The 17,702-nt window shown below is 37.2% G+C and overlaps 1 protein-coding gene across 14 annotated transcripts in view; it reads left to right on the forward strand.

Moving 5' to 3' along the window:
- nrcama (neuronal cell adhesion molecule a) overlaps positions 1-17,702 on the forward strand; it is a 76,822-nt gene that overhangs the window by 27,374 nt on the left and 31,746 nt on the right. For all 14 annotated transcript variants that reach the window (XM_047390039.1, XM_047390041.1, XM_047390042.1 and 11 more), the window contains exon 2: positions 1,176-1,221. The gene's annotated coding sequence lies outside the window, so the exon portion shown is untranslated. The remainder of the gene's footprint in view (positions 1-1,175; positions 1,222-17,702) is intronic.

Below are 17,702 nucleotides of genomic sequence, written 5' to 3' on the forward strand. Positions count from 1 at the left end.
ATTTGATTTTTATTTCGTCTTTTTAAAAGCTGCTCCCATGATTTGAAGTCCTTGGCAACAGTTTTGAAGATCCTGGTTGAAATAGGAACACATTATTTGTTTTGCTAATGTGGGATGAATGAAGGGTCCCTCTGGGGATTATGATAATGCATTTGTGGTCACGGAGTATAGCCTCTTTGTTGGAGGTGGAAGGGGCATTATGCATGATTGTGTGCAGTTTGGGTGGATTTTATTTGTGCATGCACTCTGATAGAGGTAGAAGTAATAAAAGTGACAGAGGGACATTGTGGTTGAATAAAGGCCATGTGTTCAGCAAGACATATTCATTTACTGAGTATTCTCTGGGGAGGGAGATGTGCTTATGTATTCAGGAGCTTCTGGCCAACAGAAGGTGAATAAAATGAAATCTGTTTGCTTTGAGGACTAATCTGAACCTCTTTTTCTTTTATAATAAAACATTTTTGGAATTTTTTTTATCATATTCATAGGCTACTTTAAATTATATTAAAAATGTTTAAATAATAATAATACACCACTGTGAAGGAAGCCAGATGTGGATCAAATAACCGGCTAATTTTTTTATTCTGTCTTTTGGAGTCACCAACCATTAAATTTAAATAAAGTATTTCACACTCTCTCCTTTAAAGTGCTGCATATGAGGCACTCATTTAAAGGCCTTGAAAGGATGTGATATCGGCGGATCAAATAAACACCGCATAGACACTTGTGTGTTCCTCCCCTTGTGCCTGTTCTCTGCCTCACTTAGTGGAGTATCAAAGGAGAGAAACGGCAAAATCAAACCTAGTTCTGAAGCAGGTATTCTTGAACTACTGCAGGAAATGATTGCACCACATGTTTAAAGAAGGGGATTTTGGGTTTTAATCAAAGTTAAGATTTGTTTTAAAACTGTGTTACACTTAATCAAGAATTATATTTATTAATAATCATACTGAGAGTTGTTTCCTAAGAATTTCATGAAGTAAAAACATGAGATAAATATATCAACACCAGTTCTAGTACTCATTCCTACACCTTCTACTTATATATTTTTTAAAATGTTTTTTTCACTGGGCTCTTTAATACACGTATTACTTCTTTGCAATGAACTAGAGTTTTTTTTTTTATTGCTGTTAAAACATCCAGTCTCACTACACTTTTCTTCCTCTGTGTTGCAGGTCTGATATAAAATTAGAACAAAGTTCTGAGATTCACGCCGAACAGGTGAGTCAAAAATCCTTCTCTACTAGTTTTGGTTGGTGGACAGATATATATGCCTGATATACTACATGCCAGCGACTCACGTTCATTTGTCTTTAGGGGATTTATGATGTTTAGAAGTAAAGTTGCTAGATATGCTGTTTGTGACATAGGTTCTCTAATCGCTGCAATAACCTCCTTCAACTTGTTAGGTTTGTCGACATGTGCTAGACCATTTGCAATATAAAATAAACCATTTTAATTACAATATGCTTTATTTTATTAAATCATAGCTTCTGAAGTTATGGTTGTTTCTTTGCACTGTTGTGCTCGTAATGATTTTGTCGGAGGTGACCTGTACTACACAGCTTTAAAGGTTCAGTGCTAAAATAAATTGTATATTGTTTGTCTTTTCAAACCTATAATGCTCTGCAGCTTGCTGTAATTGCTTTTTTTTATTTTTTATTATGAGTCTGTGTTTATAATAGTGTTACTGCTATAGCTTCTTGCATGTATTTTGTCCCATTAGGGTGCTGTTTTAGGTCTGATATCATTCTATGGATGTTATTTCACTGCAGCAGCTCACACTTGATAGGGATTGGGTTACAGTCAAGTATTGAACCTGTTTCTGAACGGTTAACCTTTGAGTTTGAATGGTGCATGGGTGCTTCTCACTGTTTAAAGATATTTTGGGAATTTTACAGCATTTTCTTAAAGTTGCTGTATTTGAAATACAGAAGTTAAGCTGGAAAGTGCTGAGCACTGATTTATACTATCTCCAGTTTTACCTCTGCAAACTGCAGCATCTGACTGTTGAAAGAAAATCGTTATCCACCTGCAAACTGAAGGTGAACATATAGTTAAGTGAAAGAAAGTACAGATGGATGAAGAAACATTTTCTATTTAAATGATATTCAGCTGTGAGTAGTAGCATTCAGAGTTGTTAATATTCTTTCACCAAACTGACTCCTCCAGCAAAACAAATGTGTTATACAAATTATTTGTTAGGTTTAATGCTAAAATTTGATTAATGTAAATGGAACGTTTCTTTCTTTTTATGTTTAGGCATAGCACATGTAATTTCCTGCAGTTAGACTTTAACAAACAATAAACATGAGGAAACAATAATGTTCAAAATGAAATTTCACGAAATTTACTGTTAAGGAATATAAATTCTAATGTTTCTTTTCTACACTATGTAGGTTGTAGACAATATATCTCTACTTGTCTCCTGTGTTGATGACCGTTGATGATCTTTAATGCTTCATGTGTCATTTTATATTGTCTATTGACAAGCAAAATTGATTTAATCCTGTTTTTGCTTGATCATAGTTATATACCATATGAATTTAACTAATTCTGAGACCTCTGAAAACAACTGGTTGCAAAGGAATTTTATTTAGGGAAATAAGAGTAAATGGAGCTGAATACAAATACACACCATACTTCTCAGATGTTTATTTGCAAAATATATTTTTTTTATTCCACGAATCCTTTTCCTTCCCCGTCACACAGTTCTGTGGTACTTTGTAGAGGTCTTTTACAATTTGCAAACAAATATAATTGCTCAATCAGACTTCCAGTTTTTTATGATTTGTTAATTCTAGTTGTGGCCAACCTCTAAGGCTTACAAGCTAATTTATGTACATTTTGCCTTAATTCTGCTATTAAAGGTTAAACAATATTGATCTTAAAAGAAAAAAAAAATGTGCTACATTCTTTTTGCTAAACTTGTGAGTCCAACAGAAAATAAAGAATTTATAAGATTAGCTTTATTTACAACTTAAAGCATATATCAAATACTTTTACCTAAACTTCAAAACTTTGCATCAAAGACCAAAAAGGTTCTGTTTTTATACGTTATAAATTAAGGGTTTTCAGTAAATGACTTGCACATTACTACCTGATGAAGAAAAAAGTGCTGCACCAACATATAAAAAACAAACCTAAGAGAGTTAAAATAATATATTGTTTGTATGATTTGAAGACATTGAGATTAATGGCTTATAATTTTTCCAAACAGCCTAGATCGATATTCATTTAGTGTTACCAAATCAAAATAATTAGCTTTTTGGAAATGCAATCAAAGTAACTCAGCAGAAGTGTTGATTTTCACTGAGCAACAATAAAATACATGCAAAGTAGAAATTTGCCTGCTAGGTGATAGGACAAGCATGAGTTTGAACACAGTTTGAATATGACTGGGAAAGATACAAGCCACATGACTTGGCATCACCTGCTGTTCTCCTGCTGCTGAACATACTCCACAAACTCATTTTGTAAAAGCACAGTTCAACTATGGCTTTTACACAGCCATCAATCGATGCAGTATATCAGTTAGTTTCAAGTACTCCTTTGCGCTGCTTTTAACAGTAATATAGTAATGCAGGTTGAATATATATTGCATAATAAATCATTTGCTTCATCCACCATGTGGAAACCCAATAAAACAAATCTGCCAGCAGGGAGCAATAGTTTTAATAACTAGAGCATGCAGTATTACATAACATGCCACTACTATGTTTCCATGTTTAATTACATCATTGTTTCCCGAACAATCCCATGAGGATACTTGGATGTACTGAGCCATAATTTAAACTGTGAGTCACCATAACAGGAGTTTGGTTTAGTGTATAGAAGTCACAAAAAAGTGGTTCCCTTTCAGGTATTGCATGTTGGGATGGTGGATATCTGCTCTGTGGTACTCCAGCTTGCTTTCTCCTCCTTTTCATGAGTAATCCTGATGAACAGATGGATGGAGGAGGCAAAAAAGTGGCCATGCCAGCTTGTTACACTGCCATAACACGTCAATTACATTCCTCCCTCTCGCACCTTCTGCCCCCACTTTCCCATCATGCCCTTTCCATTCCTGTCAGCACTCTAGCCTACTCTGTCTCATCGTCTTCATGCCTGGCTCTGTATCTGTCATTAACTAATACAACAAGAATATATGCATCAAATCTGAGTGTAATGGTATAACAACCATCTCTCACCAGTCTTGCACTGAAAGACAAACTTACCCAAATCCTGTGAACTGCACATATTGTAGTAGAGCTCTAAGTCACAAAGCAAGGCCATGTGTATCGTTTAGCTCATCAATACCTTTCACTTTGCAATAGCACCCAGGAATACCAATGAGACTTGGTTCATTTACAGGCCCAGAAGGATTTACAGCTTTGTTTATATGCACTGCATTAAAATGAAACCCATGTGCAAGCCCTTTGTATATTTCATTTTAACAATACAGTTCACATACTCCCACCTGAAAACTTCAAAACCAGCCAAAGTCTACATCAGATAGAATTTGGAGAATAGGATGTTAACCAGTAAAATTCACAGTGAAGGGATGGCTTATTTGATGTTTTCTAAACCAATACTGTGCATTTATAATAAATGCAAAAAAATTCAGTGAAGCATTATGCCTCAAAGTGTTTTTTTTTTCTGTTCAGCTGTTGATTGTGACATGTCCATTGTTCTCATTCTGTTTTTACACAATAATTTTTAAGTAAGCTTTTAGTGCACCTTTTCGTGATTTAGATAAAAGCAGTTATATCCCTTATGGCAGTCTTATCAGACAGATCTCATTTTATTCATGTTTTTTCAACTATACTGGACTTGATGGAGTTCCTCAGGGTTCAGTGTTTGGACCAGTAGTTTTTGACTTCTACATGCTCCCTTTGGGCAACATTGATAGGAAACATTAAAGCCTGCTGACTGTAACTATTTGCCTTTCACCTAAAAAAGCAGAAATAGTTTTGTATGGCCCCAAACAATCTTGGAAAAATTGCCTTTTTCTCAGTTCCAGTTGATGGCATTAGCTTTGCTGTAAGTACACTGTATGAAATCTCTGAGTTATTACTTATTTGTTTCATATTATATTTCATAGTCTGCTCTCTTCCATGAACTGTTTATTTTTTCACTTCATTTTTTAAAAGTTTTTTTTTCAGTTTTATCGTTATTCAACTAAGTTTGAATGTGTAGGATATGCAATTTGTTTTTCCACATAACATTTGGTTATATATAGCGCCTTCATCTGCATAAGTAAGAAAGTTTTACTCACTGTTGATACAGCCTAGCCTAGAAATCAGCCATCACCCTAAGTCAAGATACACCAAATTGGAGAACATTTCCAACATTTGAAAACAAAATTTTGTATTTACTTAGGTTATCTCTGTATTATATTAACATTTGATCATGTTAAAGACCTATGCATGATATAAAAACAAAACAGAATAAGCCTTAAGGCAAATAGTTTTCCGCAGCACTATACGTACATGAGCAGAAATTGTACACTTTCTCTCTTTAAAAGGAATAAAATTCCTATAAACAATACAATGATTGGGTTTCAAAACAAAAAAGCCAGTTATTTGTCATATTATTAGCAACATAAATATATATGTTGGTGCTGTAGTCTCCCAGAGGTGTCACTTTGTACCCTAGGACATCCCTGCCATTTCAGCATTATTGTGGTGGTAAACAACAGAGAAGGACAAAAGCCCCCATGGGTCAGTGTCAGAGGGGCGGATGGGGGCTGTCATGGCATGGGGATGCTGACCATCAGCACATCACAAAGCCTCAGAGAAAAGCATGCACAAGGGGATTTCTGTGGATGTTGCTGGAAAAACTGACCTGAAAAACCAAGGCCCTGTGTGTGTGTGTGTGTGTGTGTGTGTGTGTGTGTGTGTGTGTGTGTGTTTGCACATGCAAAAGAAGCTGAGATAGTTTGTTTTGATTAAATGGCTCAGTGTGATCCGGTTTTGGAGCTGTTGGAGACAAAGGGACCTGCCATTTATGTCAGTCTATCTTTTTTTGTGAAGAGAGGATGTTAGCTCTTCCTACATAACGACCAACAAAGCAGACGGCATCAGATAAGTCAGCAGATCAATGCTTATGGTGAAAACAATTGAAACCACTGGCTCAGAAAAATTAGATATAACTTATGATTAAGTTACAAGCAGTCTTTTAGGTATGAACGTCTCTAATTTGTCTGTTTTTGCCAAAATGCAAAGACAAGCTTAGAAAGTCTCTCCTGCTTAATACTGCATGACATAGATTCGCTTTGTTACTGAATTTATCGTTTAAATATTTATGTATTTTCCTGGAAATGGCTATATCAGCTGCAATATTTGATCTTAAGTTATTGTTTTTGTTACAATAAATCTCCTCACCCCAGGGTTTTTCCATCTATTTACAACACCCTACATGGCTTCCCTTAAACTTGAGAATAGATGCTGCATTTGCATTGTTTTTCTAAAGTTACAACTGCTTACCTTCCAAGCTTTAGAAAGTGGAACATGATCCTCTCCATGTGAAGCATAATTATCCCTAAGTAACTAATACTAATGTAAAAAGATACAAATTTTACATGAAAAGCATTCTCTTTTGAGATAGACTAGTAGGAAGTTACCACCTGTTGTTTCTTCAAGCTCAAGGCAATGTTTTACCCCAAAGGAAATTGTTTTCATCTACCAAATGTAATCTATCTAGTGGCAGGAGTGAGTTTCCCAACAAGAGAGAACAAAAGGAAACAAGAGATCCACAAGGTTGATAAAGGTTGATAAATTAGTTGACAGAAGAACAACAACTAGCACTGTGTTTGCACTGTTGTATATAGTCACAGAGACCATCAACATTATGAGGTCTAAATCTTTTGATACCTGGTATATTTGTATATATTTTGGTATTGCAAGTTGAAAGCAGAGCTAACAGTAGAATCAACATAAAAGCGTCATATACCCATGCAGAAATGAAATAAATCACTAAAGAAGTTCTGGTTCAGAGATTTTCTATTCAACTTACCCACTTTATCCTTATTGTCATATACATCTAGTCTTGGGACAGTAATAGATCCTGAAACATGTCCTGTCTGTAAAATTGACTACAGATGAACTCTTCCAGAAGTATAGAACATGTAAAGTTGCCATGATGGTTTTCATTTGAGATATGCTTTGATAGCAGTTGTTATCTGGTTTCACCATCATGAACCAACACCTAAAATTGTGTAGACATAGACTGCCTTCTGTATAGAGTAGAAATAATAAAAAAAAAACCATCTGTGCAGATCCAATTGTCACTCGTTATGCAAATAATTTTAATCTGGAAGCCATTGGTTGCTGGTCACAAATGATAATGACATTTGGAAAAAAAACAGGCTCCAAGTAATGGGCCTTGAGGTATACACTTGTGGAGATGATAGGAGACAAATGTTTACACTTGCTGTGACACCTTAAGATCTTCTGATGTTTATAAAAAGATAATATATATATGTGTGTATATATAGATAGAGAGAGATAGAGAGAGAGAGAGAGAGAGAGAGAGAGAGATAGATAGATAGATAGATAGATAGATAGATAGATAGATAGATAGATAGATAGATAGATAGATAGATAGATAGATAGATAGATAGATAGATAGATAGATAGATAGATAGATAGATAGATAGATAGATAGATAGATAGATAGATAGATAGATGATAGATAGATAGATAGATAGATAGATAGATAGATAGATAGATAGATAGATAGATAGATAGATAGATAGATAGATAGATAGATAGATAGATAGATAGATAGATAGATAGATAGATAGATAGATAGATAGATAGATAGATAGATAGATAGATAGATAGATAGATAGATATCTGCTAATTGTACTCTAAATTACAGATCTTGTTATTGAGAGATTGGTTGCTGTTCCTGTACATGTTCTAAGCAGATAACAGAGCATTTATTTTGGTCCAATCTTGTTGAAACCAGTATGAGTCAGTACATTGTCTCATCAACATTTCTGCCACTGTGATTTCATGTGACTGCAAATGATTGTTTTCCATCCCTTCCCGGAATCCTCTTCCTGCCTCCCTTTCCTCCTCCCTCATTTGTCATATCAGGCTGTGATCCATCTGTGTCTGTTAGAGTGACTGAAGAGTGAGGGGTGACCAACATAGTAGTTTGCTTCAGGCTTTGCAAACTGGGGGGAAGAGTAAATCCTGAGTTCATGCTAGTGCATTTGATGGCTTTGAGAGATGTTGACTGTTTTTATGCAGCGCATGGTGCTAAGAACTAAGAAAGTACTGGTCAGACAGATTAACTAATGATAAATACAGTTCTTTAAAGGACTGAACCTTTAGCTGAGTAGTCACTCAGTGAGTATGTAACAGAAAAAAATAGCATGAGCAAGAAGAAAACATCTTGTTTGATTTGGTAACTACATAATTAGGCACAATGAATAATTTTAACTTTCTATAAAGAAATGAAACATTGTTGGTAAAAGCTTACCTGTTATAAAATAGAAAGTTTAGTAGTTTGTAGAAATATGTTACAAACATTTGAATGAGCAGTATTGGAGTGGCTGACTCCTCCTAACGTGGATACCTAATGTGATGCTACTCTCTAGCTGCTGCATAGAATAGAAACAAAGCAATAAAAGGCTAAAATACTGTGACAGAATGTAACATCTAATGCTGCTAAATTGTCTGTTGTTTTAAAACAGAAAATGAAAACATTCCAATCACCACTTGCAAACTTAGTTCGGGTATTTCAATAAATCTGCTGTCCCAACTAACTCTGACAGTAAATAAGATGAAGCAGATGATAGAATGTTGTCTGAATGTATTGCTCTGGAAGACCAACCCATTGCAGTGGTAAAGAAGCCAGGCTTCCATTGGATTTTGCAGCTGTGGAAGCCATGGCAAGTCCTCTCTACATAACATAGACATCACAATGCTACCCAAGCTGGACAGAAAAGCTATTATTCACCTATGTGGTATATTATTTGATGTGACTGCTTATGGTTTTCAATAGAGTTGTAGTTTGGAGGTTTGCCTGATGTTACCATTGAAGGGGTTGACATACCCCCTCATGTCAGTGTACACGAGCTGCTAGAACCCTATTCATACTATTTTTAGTTTAGCTAAACAACCACGCTCCAGTTAGAGATATACATATTTTACTACTCTTAGGGGGCGGCACTGCACTGGTTTATGCAATGCCTTTCAGTACAATTGTGAGTCATGCCAAATACAAAAGGTTTCAGGAGACACTGCAATTGTGGGTTGTGTACTACGTCATCGACAGGAACCTCATAAAGGATTTAGTTCTGTGGTGCTGAAGCCACCCACCTGGGTTAGGTGATTTATATCAGAATACCAATGCAGTTTTTAAATGCTTGTTGTCCTGAGAGACAAATTATCCTCACTGGGAAAAAGCAGATCTTTACTCACTGTATTTCTTTAAAATAAGCTTTGTTGTTTTGTTTAATTTCTCTGCTTATGATCTAAATGTTTTCTGCTTCATCTACTGTGTGTTTGGCACCAACATTCGACTAAGAGTATTATTGTCCTTGTTGGCATGCACATCCAATGTTGACACAAAAATCTGGGACTGTAAGTGGATGTCTGCAGAGACTCCTATTACACCTGTGGAGGTGGGTACAGATTACGGAAATTACACAGGTTTTGCTGATGAGCAAATAGTAGAAATATCTTAAAGGTAAGAATTAGGCTCTTGCTTGGTGGCTCACTGATTAAAAAAACAGGTCATGGAGGCACCTAACAGTTTATTAAGTACAGGGGTACTTAATAAAGTAACTGTTGGGGGCACTGAGCTTCTACGCCCACCAGAGCCCAACGCCCAAGAACAAGGAATAAAAGTAGCCATTGTTAGTGTGACAGTAACTCCAACATGCTCATGGGCCAGTTTTGGAAAGCACACAAGACATCATGACAAAGCAGCAAATTAAGTAATTTAATTACAACTGAAAGGCAGAGCTTCATGGTTACCCTGACCTCAGAGTTTGTAAAATGATAAAGGATGATGAGAGATGACCTACCCACTAGCTGAAGTCATTCCACTGATTCAATAAGTCATCTGTTATCAACATTTTTGCTTTCTCTTTGCAGCATCTAAGGAAATGTGCAGCAAGGAATTAATTGGCCCTTTTAGCTTTAGGATGTATGTAATGCTGGGTTTGTGTAAATGTGCTGTTATGTAAAGAATATAGCTGTCAAAGCAATGTGTTCCACCACAGCACACAGTACAGCCTCATGGTTAAGCCTTTAACTATGAAAGGTTCACACAGCAGGCTTGATAAACACAGAATAGAAAAAAAAAACTAAACAATTGAAATTAGTGTTGGTTTTGTCACTTATAGAGTAAAAGTGTCATGATTGTAGGTTGAAAAGGACCCAAGTGCGGAGACAGACTTTGGTAAGACAGAGGACTTTTTTAGTGCAAGACAAGCAGAACTTACAGTGGAAATCACAGGGGGAGCAGGGTATGAAAAACAGGCAGTCAAACAGCTGTGGCAGAATGAAAGCAGGGCAACTGAGGGAGGGAGACTAATAACACAAAGGCAGCAGAACTAAGACACAAAGAAACATCTATCCAAGGGAGAAAGACTCACACTGAACTATAAGAAATAAATTCATATGCACAAAAATAAGAACAAATAATAAACTAAAAAAATTAAGTACAAGGGAATGAACTAATAAGGCAAAACCCTAAAGGCAAAAATAACAACTAAATATTGCAAGAACAAAATAATCGAGGAAATGATGACAACACAAACACAAAATGAAAACCAAAACCCAAACAAAAAGGTTCTTGTTTTTTGTAAATATTTATAGATATAAACATATAGATGGACATTGTTTTGATGAATTATCACACACCTTGAACTGTGCAGGAGCTGCAGAGATCCATAGCTCGGATGGGATAATTCTTTGACAGTGCAACTTTCAGTCATACCCTCCACAAATTTGGCCTTTATGGAAGAAATGCAAAAAAAGCCATCTTTGAAAAAATCTATGGGAAACTCCATCTGCAAATTTATGCAGGGGAGACAACAAATATATGGAAGAAGGCGCTCTGGTTGCATGAGACAAACATTTATATCTACATGTAAAATTGAACGTGTTACAGAAAACACTGCACATCCCCTTGAAAACACAAACCCTATGGTCAAACATGGTGGTGGCAGCACTGTGCTAGGGACATGCTAATCTTTAGCAGGGAAGGGAAAGCTGGTCTAAGTTAATGTGTAGATGATTTGAGCTAAATATGGATCTCTATACATTGCAGTAGTAAACAAACACAAACTTTCAACCAGAGCCACAATAGAATCGTTTTGATCAAAGCATATTCATTTGTTAGAATGCCCACAGTTTATACCTAAATCTTATTGAGAATCCATCCTGATGGATGATTGTTTACACATGCACAACAGCCAAATTTTTAATTAATTTGCATCAAATTTTACCTTCGTTTTAAAATAAATAAATAATTTTTCTACACTTTTAGTTTTGGTTTTTGCTGTTTTGCAAAGCTCAGCATAGCTCAGCATAACTGCTGCTGATGTTGCAGCACTGCACAGTATTTGCTGCAGCTGCATGGAGCATTAGTATAATTAATCTAAACATAAGATGCAAAATTTATGTAATCATATTGCAGTGTTTTTTTTACAATGAGATTAAGAGCTTTAGTGTGCTTGAACTGCCTGTAATGTGTTCAGGGATGTTACCCTCTTTATCCCTTCTTTTCATCCCTCAGCGAGAGTAATACTCAATAGGACATGTCAGCATAATTAGCTGTGTCCTGGGGTTGTGTTAGCTCGCACTCACTCCCTAGCTCAGCTGGATACAACCTCAGTGTGTGTTCATTACCTCACTCTCTCTCACAATGTCATAGGACATGCCTCCACTCCCACAGTGCAGTAACTGACCTGGGTTTAAACAATTCAATTCAATTCAATTCAGTTTTATATATATATCGCCAATTCACAACATATGTTGTCTCAAGGCACTTCACAACAGTCAGGTACATACATTCCAATTAATGCTAACCATTGAACAGTGCAGTCAAAGTTGGTTATTTATTCAAATTGGATAAAACGTTTTTCTATCTAACGAAACCCAGCAGATTGCATCCAGTCAGTGACTTGCAGCATTCACTCCTCCTGGATGAGCATGTAGAGACAGTGGACAGTCACTGGCGTTGACTTTGCAGCAATCCCTCATACTGAGCATGCATGTAGCGACAGCGGAGAGGAAAAACTCCCTTTTAACAGGAAGAAACCTCCAGCAATACCAGGCTCAGTGTGAGCGGCCATCTGCCACGACCGACTGGGGGTTTGAGAGAACAGAGCAGACACAAAGAGAACAAAGAAGCACTGATGCAGGAGTACTTTCTATGGGAAGGAAAAGTAAATGTTAATGGATGTAGCTCCTTTAGTCGTTTCACCTAGAAAGAAAGAACAGATAAACTCTGAGCCAGTTTTCAAGGTTAGAGTCTGAAAGAGAGCACATATGATTGGTTACAGTAAAAGCTCAGTCAATTACTATATCTAGGAGAGAGAAAGGGTTAAACACTGAAAGACAGGGCCAAGTGGATCATCTGTAGAAAGTGAGCATTAAGTTGTTGCCAGCAGAAGCTTGTACAATACCCCTCTACAGAAAGGTGTCACAGGTAGAAACAGTGTCAGGCCAGGTGTAGCTTCTAGGAAGAGAAAAGAGAGAACAAAGTTAAAAGCTGAAATAACAGTAAATAATGCAAAATTGGAGAGTAGTGTGAGAATGTAGCAAAGAGGGTGAAAGTGGTCATTATGTCCTCCTGCAGCCTAAGGCTATAGCAGCATAACTACACAGATAGTTTCAGTTCAGAGTATTTAGTTAAACTGAGCTTATTTACAACAACGTCGTCTCAAGGCACCCCACAAAGGGTCCCACTGATGGTCATTGTTATACTAAAAACCACAAGGAATGGGATACCTCCCTCTGTCAGACTATTTATAATCATTGGAAAAGAGAAGGGGTCATACAGGTAACAGAAATGGAGGGTGTGTTTGCACCTCAACCATAACTGAGCCGGTTTAGGCTAAACCTGACTCCCCCTTACTCCAACCAACAGAGAGGGAGGAAGGCTCCCTTCCTGATAACCTAAGACACTCTAACTATAAGCTTTATCAAAAAGAAAAGTTTTAAGCCTAGCCTTAAAAGTAGACAGGGTGTCTGCCTCACGGACTAAAACTGGGAGCTGATTCCACAAGAGAGAAGCCTGATAACTAAAGGATCTGCCTCCCATTCTACTTCTAGAGACTCTAGGAACCACCAGTAAACCTGCAGTCTGAGAACAAAGTGCTCTGTTAGGAACATATGGAACAATCAGATCTCTGATGTATGATGGAGCTAGATCATTAAGGGCTTTATATGTGAGGTGGAGAATTTGTAATTCTATTCTAGATTTAACAGGGAGCCAATGAAGGGAAGCTAAAATAGGAGAAATATGATCTCTCTTTTTAATTTTCATCAGAACTCTTGTTGCAGCATTTTGAATCAGCTGAAGGCTTTTAACTGCATTTTGTGGACATCCTGATAGTAAAGCATTACAATAGTCCAGCCTTGAAGTAACAAATGCATGGACTAGTTTTTCAGCGTCACTACTGGATAGGATATTTCTAATTTTGGCAATGTTCCGGAGGTGAAAGAAGGAAATCCTAGAAACCTGTTTAATATGGGATTTAAATGGCATGTCCTGGTCAAAAGTAACATCAAGGTTTTTTACTTTATTACCGGAGGTCAATTTAATGCCATCCAGGTTAAGTGATTGACTAAGCAGTTTCTTTTTTAAAGACTCCGGTCCAAAGATGACAACTTCTGTCTTGTCTGAATTAAGAAGCAAAAAATTTAAAGTCATCCAAATTTTTATAACTTGTATGCTTGTATGCTTGTAGTCTATCTAACTGGTTGGGTTCATCAGGATTTCTAGATAAGTAAACCTGAGTATCATCAGCATAACAGTGAAAATTTATCCTATGCTGGCTGATAATTTGACCTATTGGAAGCATATATATAGTAAAGAGAATTGGCCCAAGTACTGAACCCTGTGGTACTCCACAATTAATCCTGGAGTTTAAAGATGATTTATCATTTACATGAACAAACTGGAATCTGTCAGACAGATATGATTTAAACCAGCCTAGCGCTGTTCCCTTGATCCCTACAGCATATTCCAGCCTTTTTAAGAGAATATTATGGTCGACTGTATCAAATGCAGTCGATACAGTCGACAAGTTATGATCATTTCATCTTCAGATTTCAAGGCTTTCAGTATCCTGCACCCATGTAACATTCTGATTGTATGAATCGCTTACCTTATTTAATATGTCTATGCATTCACAGTGACATAGTCTGATCCATTTCTCAGTCCAGACCTATTGCAGTGTATAAAATGTATGTTATCCCACAATAATTCCTATTGATGTTCTAAATTTTTGATATAGTGCTTTTAAAGGTGCATTTAGGAAGGAAATGCTTCATTTGTTTACCACAGAAAACACCAAGAACATGTCTTTGAGGCTCTTTCTCTGAGGAACTAGGTACAAATTGTGTCATTAGTGGATTTCAACACTGTTTTTGCACTAGGTAGTATTCTCAACCTTTGAAGGCTCTACATCATCCACATAGAGCTGTACTTTCAGAGCTTCTTGAAAATCGTATCCCCAGGTGTACACTGCCATAATAACAGGAATAATGCCAGTGCACCTCTCCGCAACATTTGCATTGGTGCCAGCATACATGCAAACAATTGTTATCCATGGACTAACAACAACTTATTCACCTCTAAAGATGACGCCGTACCTCTTGTCATCAGCCCATGCATCCCAAAATAAATGTCAACTCCAAATGAATGTGCTCTGGTGTTTATAACAGAAAATGCATGGGACAGTTAACTGTTAGTCTGGTTAATGGCACTCTTTTAGACAGGTTGCAGGATGACACTTAGTATTGTAAAGAGTATTTTACTCTTGTCCAGATGGTAGGCGTTGATATCTTGAGTGAATAATGCTTGATACATGATATGGCAGTAATTTTCTGCATGGTCTGTCTTGTGCTACTGAACCTTTTACAACACACTGTGATGTACCCATTTGTTTCATCAGTGGGTCTCTGTGACACCCTTACAACCCACAAGCCAGGCAATTATATTACATAACTAGCAGTCTGCAAGCAAACCCATAACTCATAATGCCACTTTTCATGCCCCCTGGTACCAAAACAAAATGTTTGCTACTTAAAAAACAGACTAAACAAATATCGATCGCTTATCTGCTAAATGATGTCCAAACTGGATCATTCCTACTGGGTGTTCCAGGTTTCGCTCCAAAACAATATATATTTTAAAATATGTAGAAGAGTAGAAGAGGTCTGGCTCAGTTTGACTATGTATGTTGTCCAGGTCACAAGACAGACATTTGAGCATGGATCTAGCAGAAGGGAAACATGAGAAAAATAACAATCTTCTGCATTTAATTATTTTATTCTCACTCAATAAAATATTTTACATATCTGTTAACAGAGTAGTGATAATTAATGAAAGGTGGAACTTGTTTAAATTCTGCCAGTTGAATATTGATTACATTTTGCTTAGGAGACATGGTCTGCTAAAGCATATTTGATAGTTTGTGAACTGTGCGCAATGGCGAAAAAAGGGATTGGCATAATATGTTGTCCCCATGGTGCAGTTTACCGGAGAACATTAATGATAACATGATTTTGTTGCGTTTCTGATGAATCAGCCGGTATCCCTCGGTGATCCTCAAACCAGCAGAATCTAGAGCTTGCGGATCTCCACTCGTTTAGTTTGATGTATCTGACACGCAGCCGAGCACGATTCTGGTAATGTGGAGTGTTTGTGCATGTCAATATGCATGCAGCTATATCTGCAACAGGGTTATGATTTCTTTTTTCCAGCTGAGCATATTCACATGTCATCATGCTCACATGTAGAAAGGGCATCTCAGCTGTACACATGGTATGGACAAGAGGTTGCCTTTTTTAAGACGAAAATGCTCAATACTAGTTGGAAACCTCGAGAAATCAACCCGGATATATTTGTATCTGAAAGATTTAGCCCTGCTTTTATAGTAGTGGATTAGGGAATGAACACAAAAAAGTAAATGCTACTCTGATGTAGCTCAGGTGACTGTTTCTCCATTTGTTGGATAACAGAAGAAGGGACAGTTGCATGGACAGTGGTTTGGGACACACAACTCTTGTTTTGATGGTTCCTTCTGGCAGAGTCTCTGTACTGACCGAATGATTGGATATCCAAGAGACAAGCCTGTTAAAACTTTTAACGGGCTTGTCATAAATGAAAGAAATTAACCTTAGAGAGTAAATGTTTTGTGTTCATAGATTCACTATAAATTCCCTATGAAATCTAAAATTAAGGTTACATCTTTGTCCATTGATGTCCCACTGAAATCAGAAACTGCCAAAGCATCTAAATGCATTTCACAACACTTTTACTTAAATGTTTAGTGTTGTTTCTGGTCATTTTGTTGTGTTACGTGTAAACCAGATTGTTTAGCTATGCTATTGTAACTTTTTCCCATATCTTCAATTGTATTTCTGCTTACAAGATTAATAATTACATAATAAATCTCAGAACAATCCTTTCATGCCTAAATGTAAATTCTTGTCAGCTGTAACAATGCTAAGTCTAAACTATAGAGTGTTTTGAGACAGAATGGTAGGTGCCACAAGGGACTTTACTGGAATGTTAACGGTGGTTTCTAAGAAAAGCTGGTAATAATAAACTTCATTTCTATAGCACTTTTTAAAGCAAAGTTTCAAAGTGCTTCACATACAGGGGTTGGACAATGAAACTGAAACACCTGGTTTTAGACCACAATAGTTTTTTAGTATGATGTAGGGCCTCCTTTTGCAGCCAATACAGCGTCAATTTGTGTTGGGAATGACGTATACAAGTCCGGCACAGTGGTCAGAGGGATTTTAAGCCATTCTTCTTGCAGGATAGTGGCCAGGTCACTACGTGATACTGGTGGAGGAAAACGTTTCCTGACTCGCTCCTCCAAAACACCCAAAGTGGCTCAATAATATTTAGATCTGGTGACTGTGCAGGCCATGGGAGATGTTCAACTTCACTTTCATGTTCATCAAACCAATCTTTCACCAATCTTGCTGTGTGTATTGGTGCATTGACATCCTGATACATGGCACCGCCTTCAGGATACAATGTTTGAACCATTGGATGCACATAGTCTTCAAGAATGGTTCGGTAGTCCTTGGCATCTAGCACAAGTATTGGGCCAAGGGAATGCCATGATATGGCAGCCCAAACCATCACTGATCCACCCCCATGCTTCACTCTGGGCATGCAACAGTCTGGGTGGTACGCTTCTTTGGGGCTTCTCCACACCGTAACTCTCCCGGATGTGGGGAAAACAGTAAATGTGGACTCATCGGAGAACAATACATGTTTCACATTGTCCACAGCCCAAGATTTGCGCTCCTTGCATCATTGAAACCGATGTTTGGCATTGGCATGAGTGACCAAAGGTTTGGCTATAGCAGCCCGGCCGTGTATATTGACCCTGTGGAGCTCCCGACGGACGGTTCTGGTGGAAACAGGAGAGTTGAGGTGCACATTTAATTCTGCCGTGATTTGGGCAGCCGTGGTTTTATGTTTTTTGGATACAATCCGGGTTA

Source organism: Girardinichthys multiradiatus, chromosome 17 (assembly GCF_021462225.1).
Source record: "Girardinichthys multiradiatus isolate DD_20200921_A chromosome 17, DD_fGirMul_XY1, whole genome shotgun sequence".
In the NCBI taxonomy this organism is placed as follows: domain Eukaryota; kingdom Metazoa; phylum Chordata; class Actinopteri; order Cyprinodontiformes; family Goodeidae; genus Girardinichthys; species Girardinichthys multiradiatus.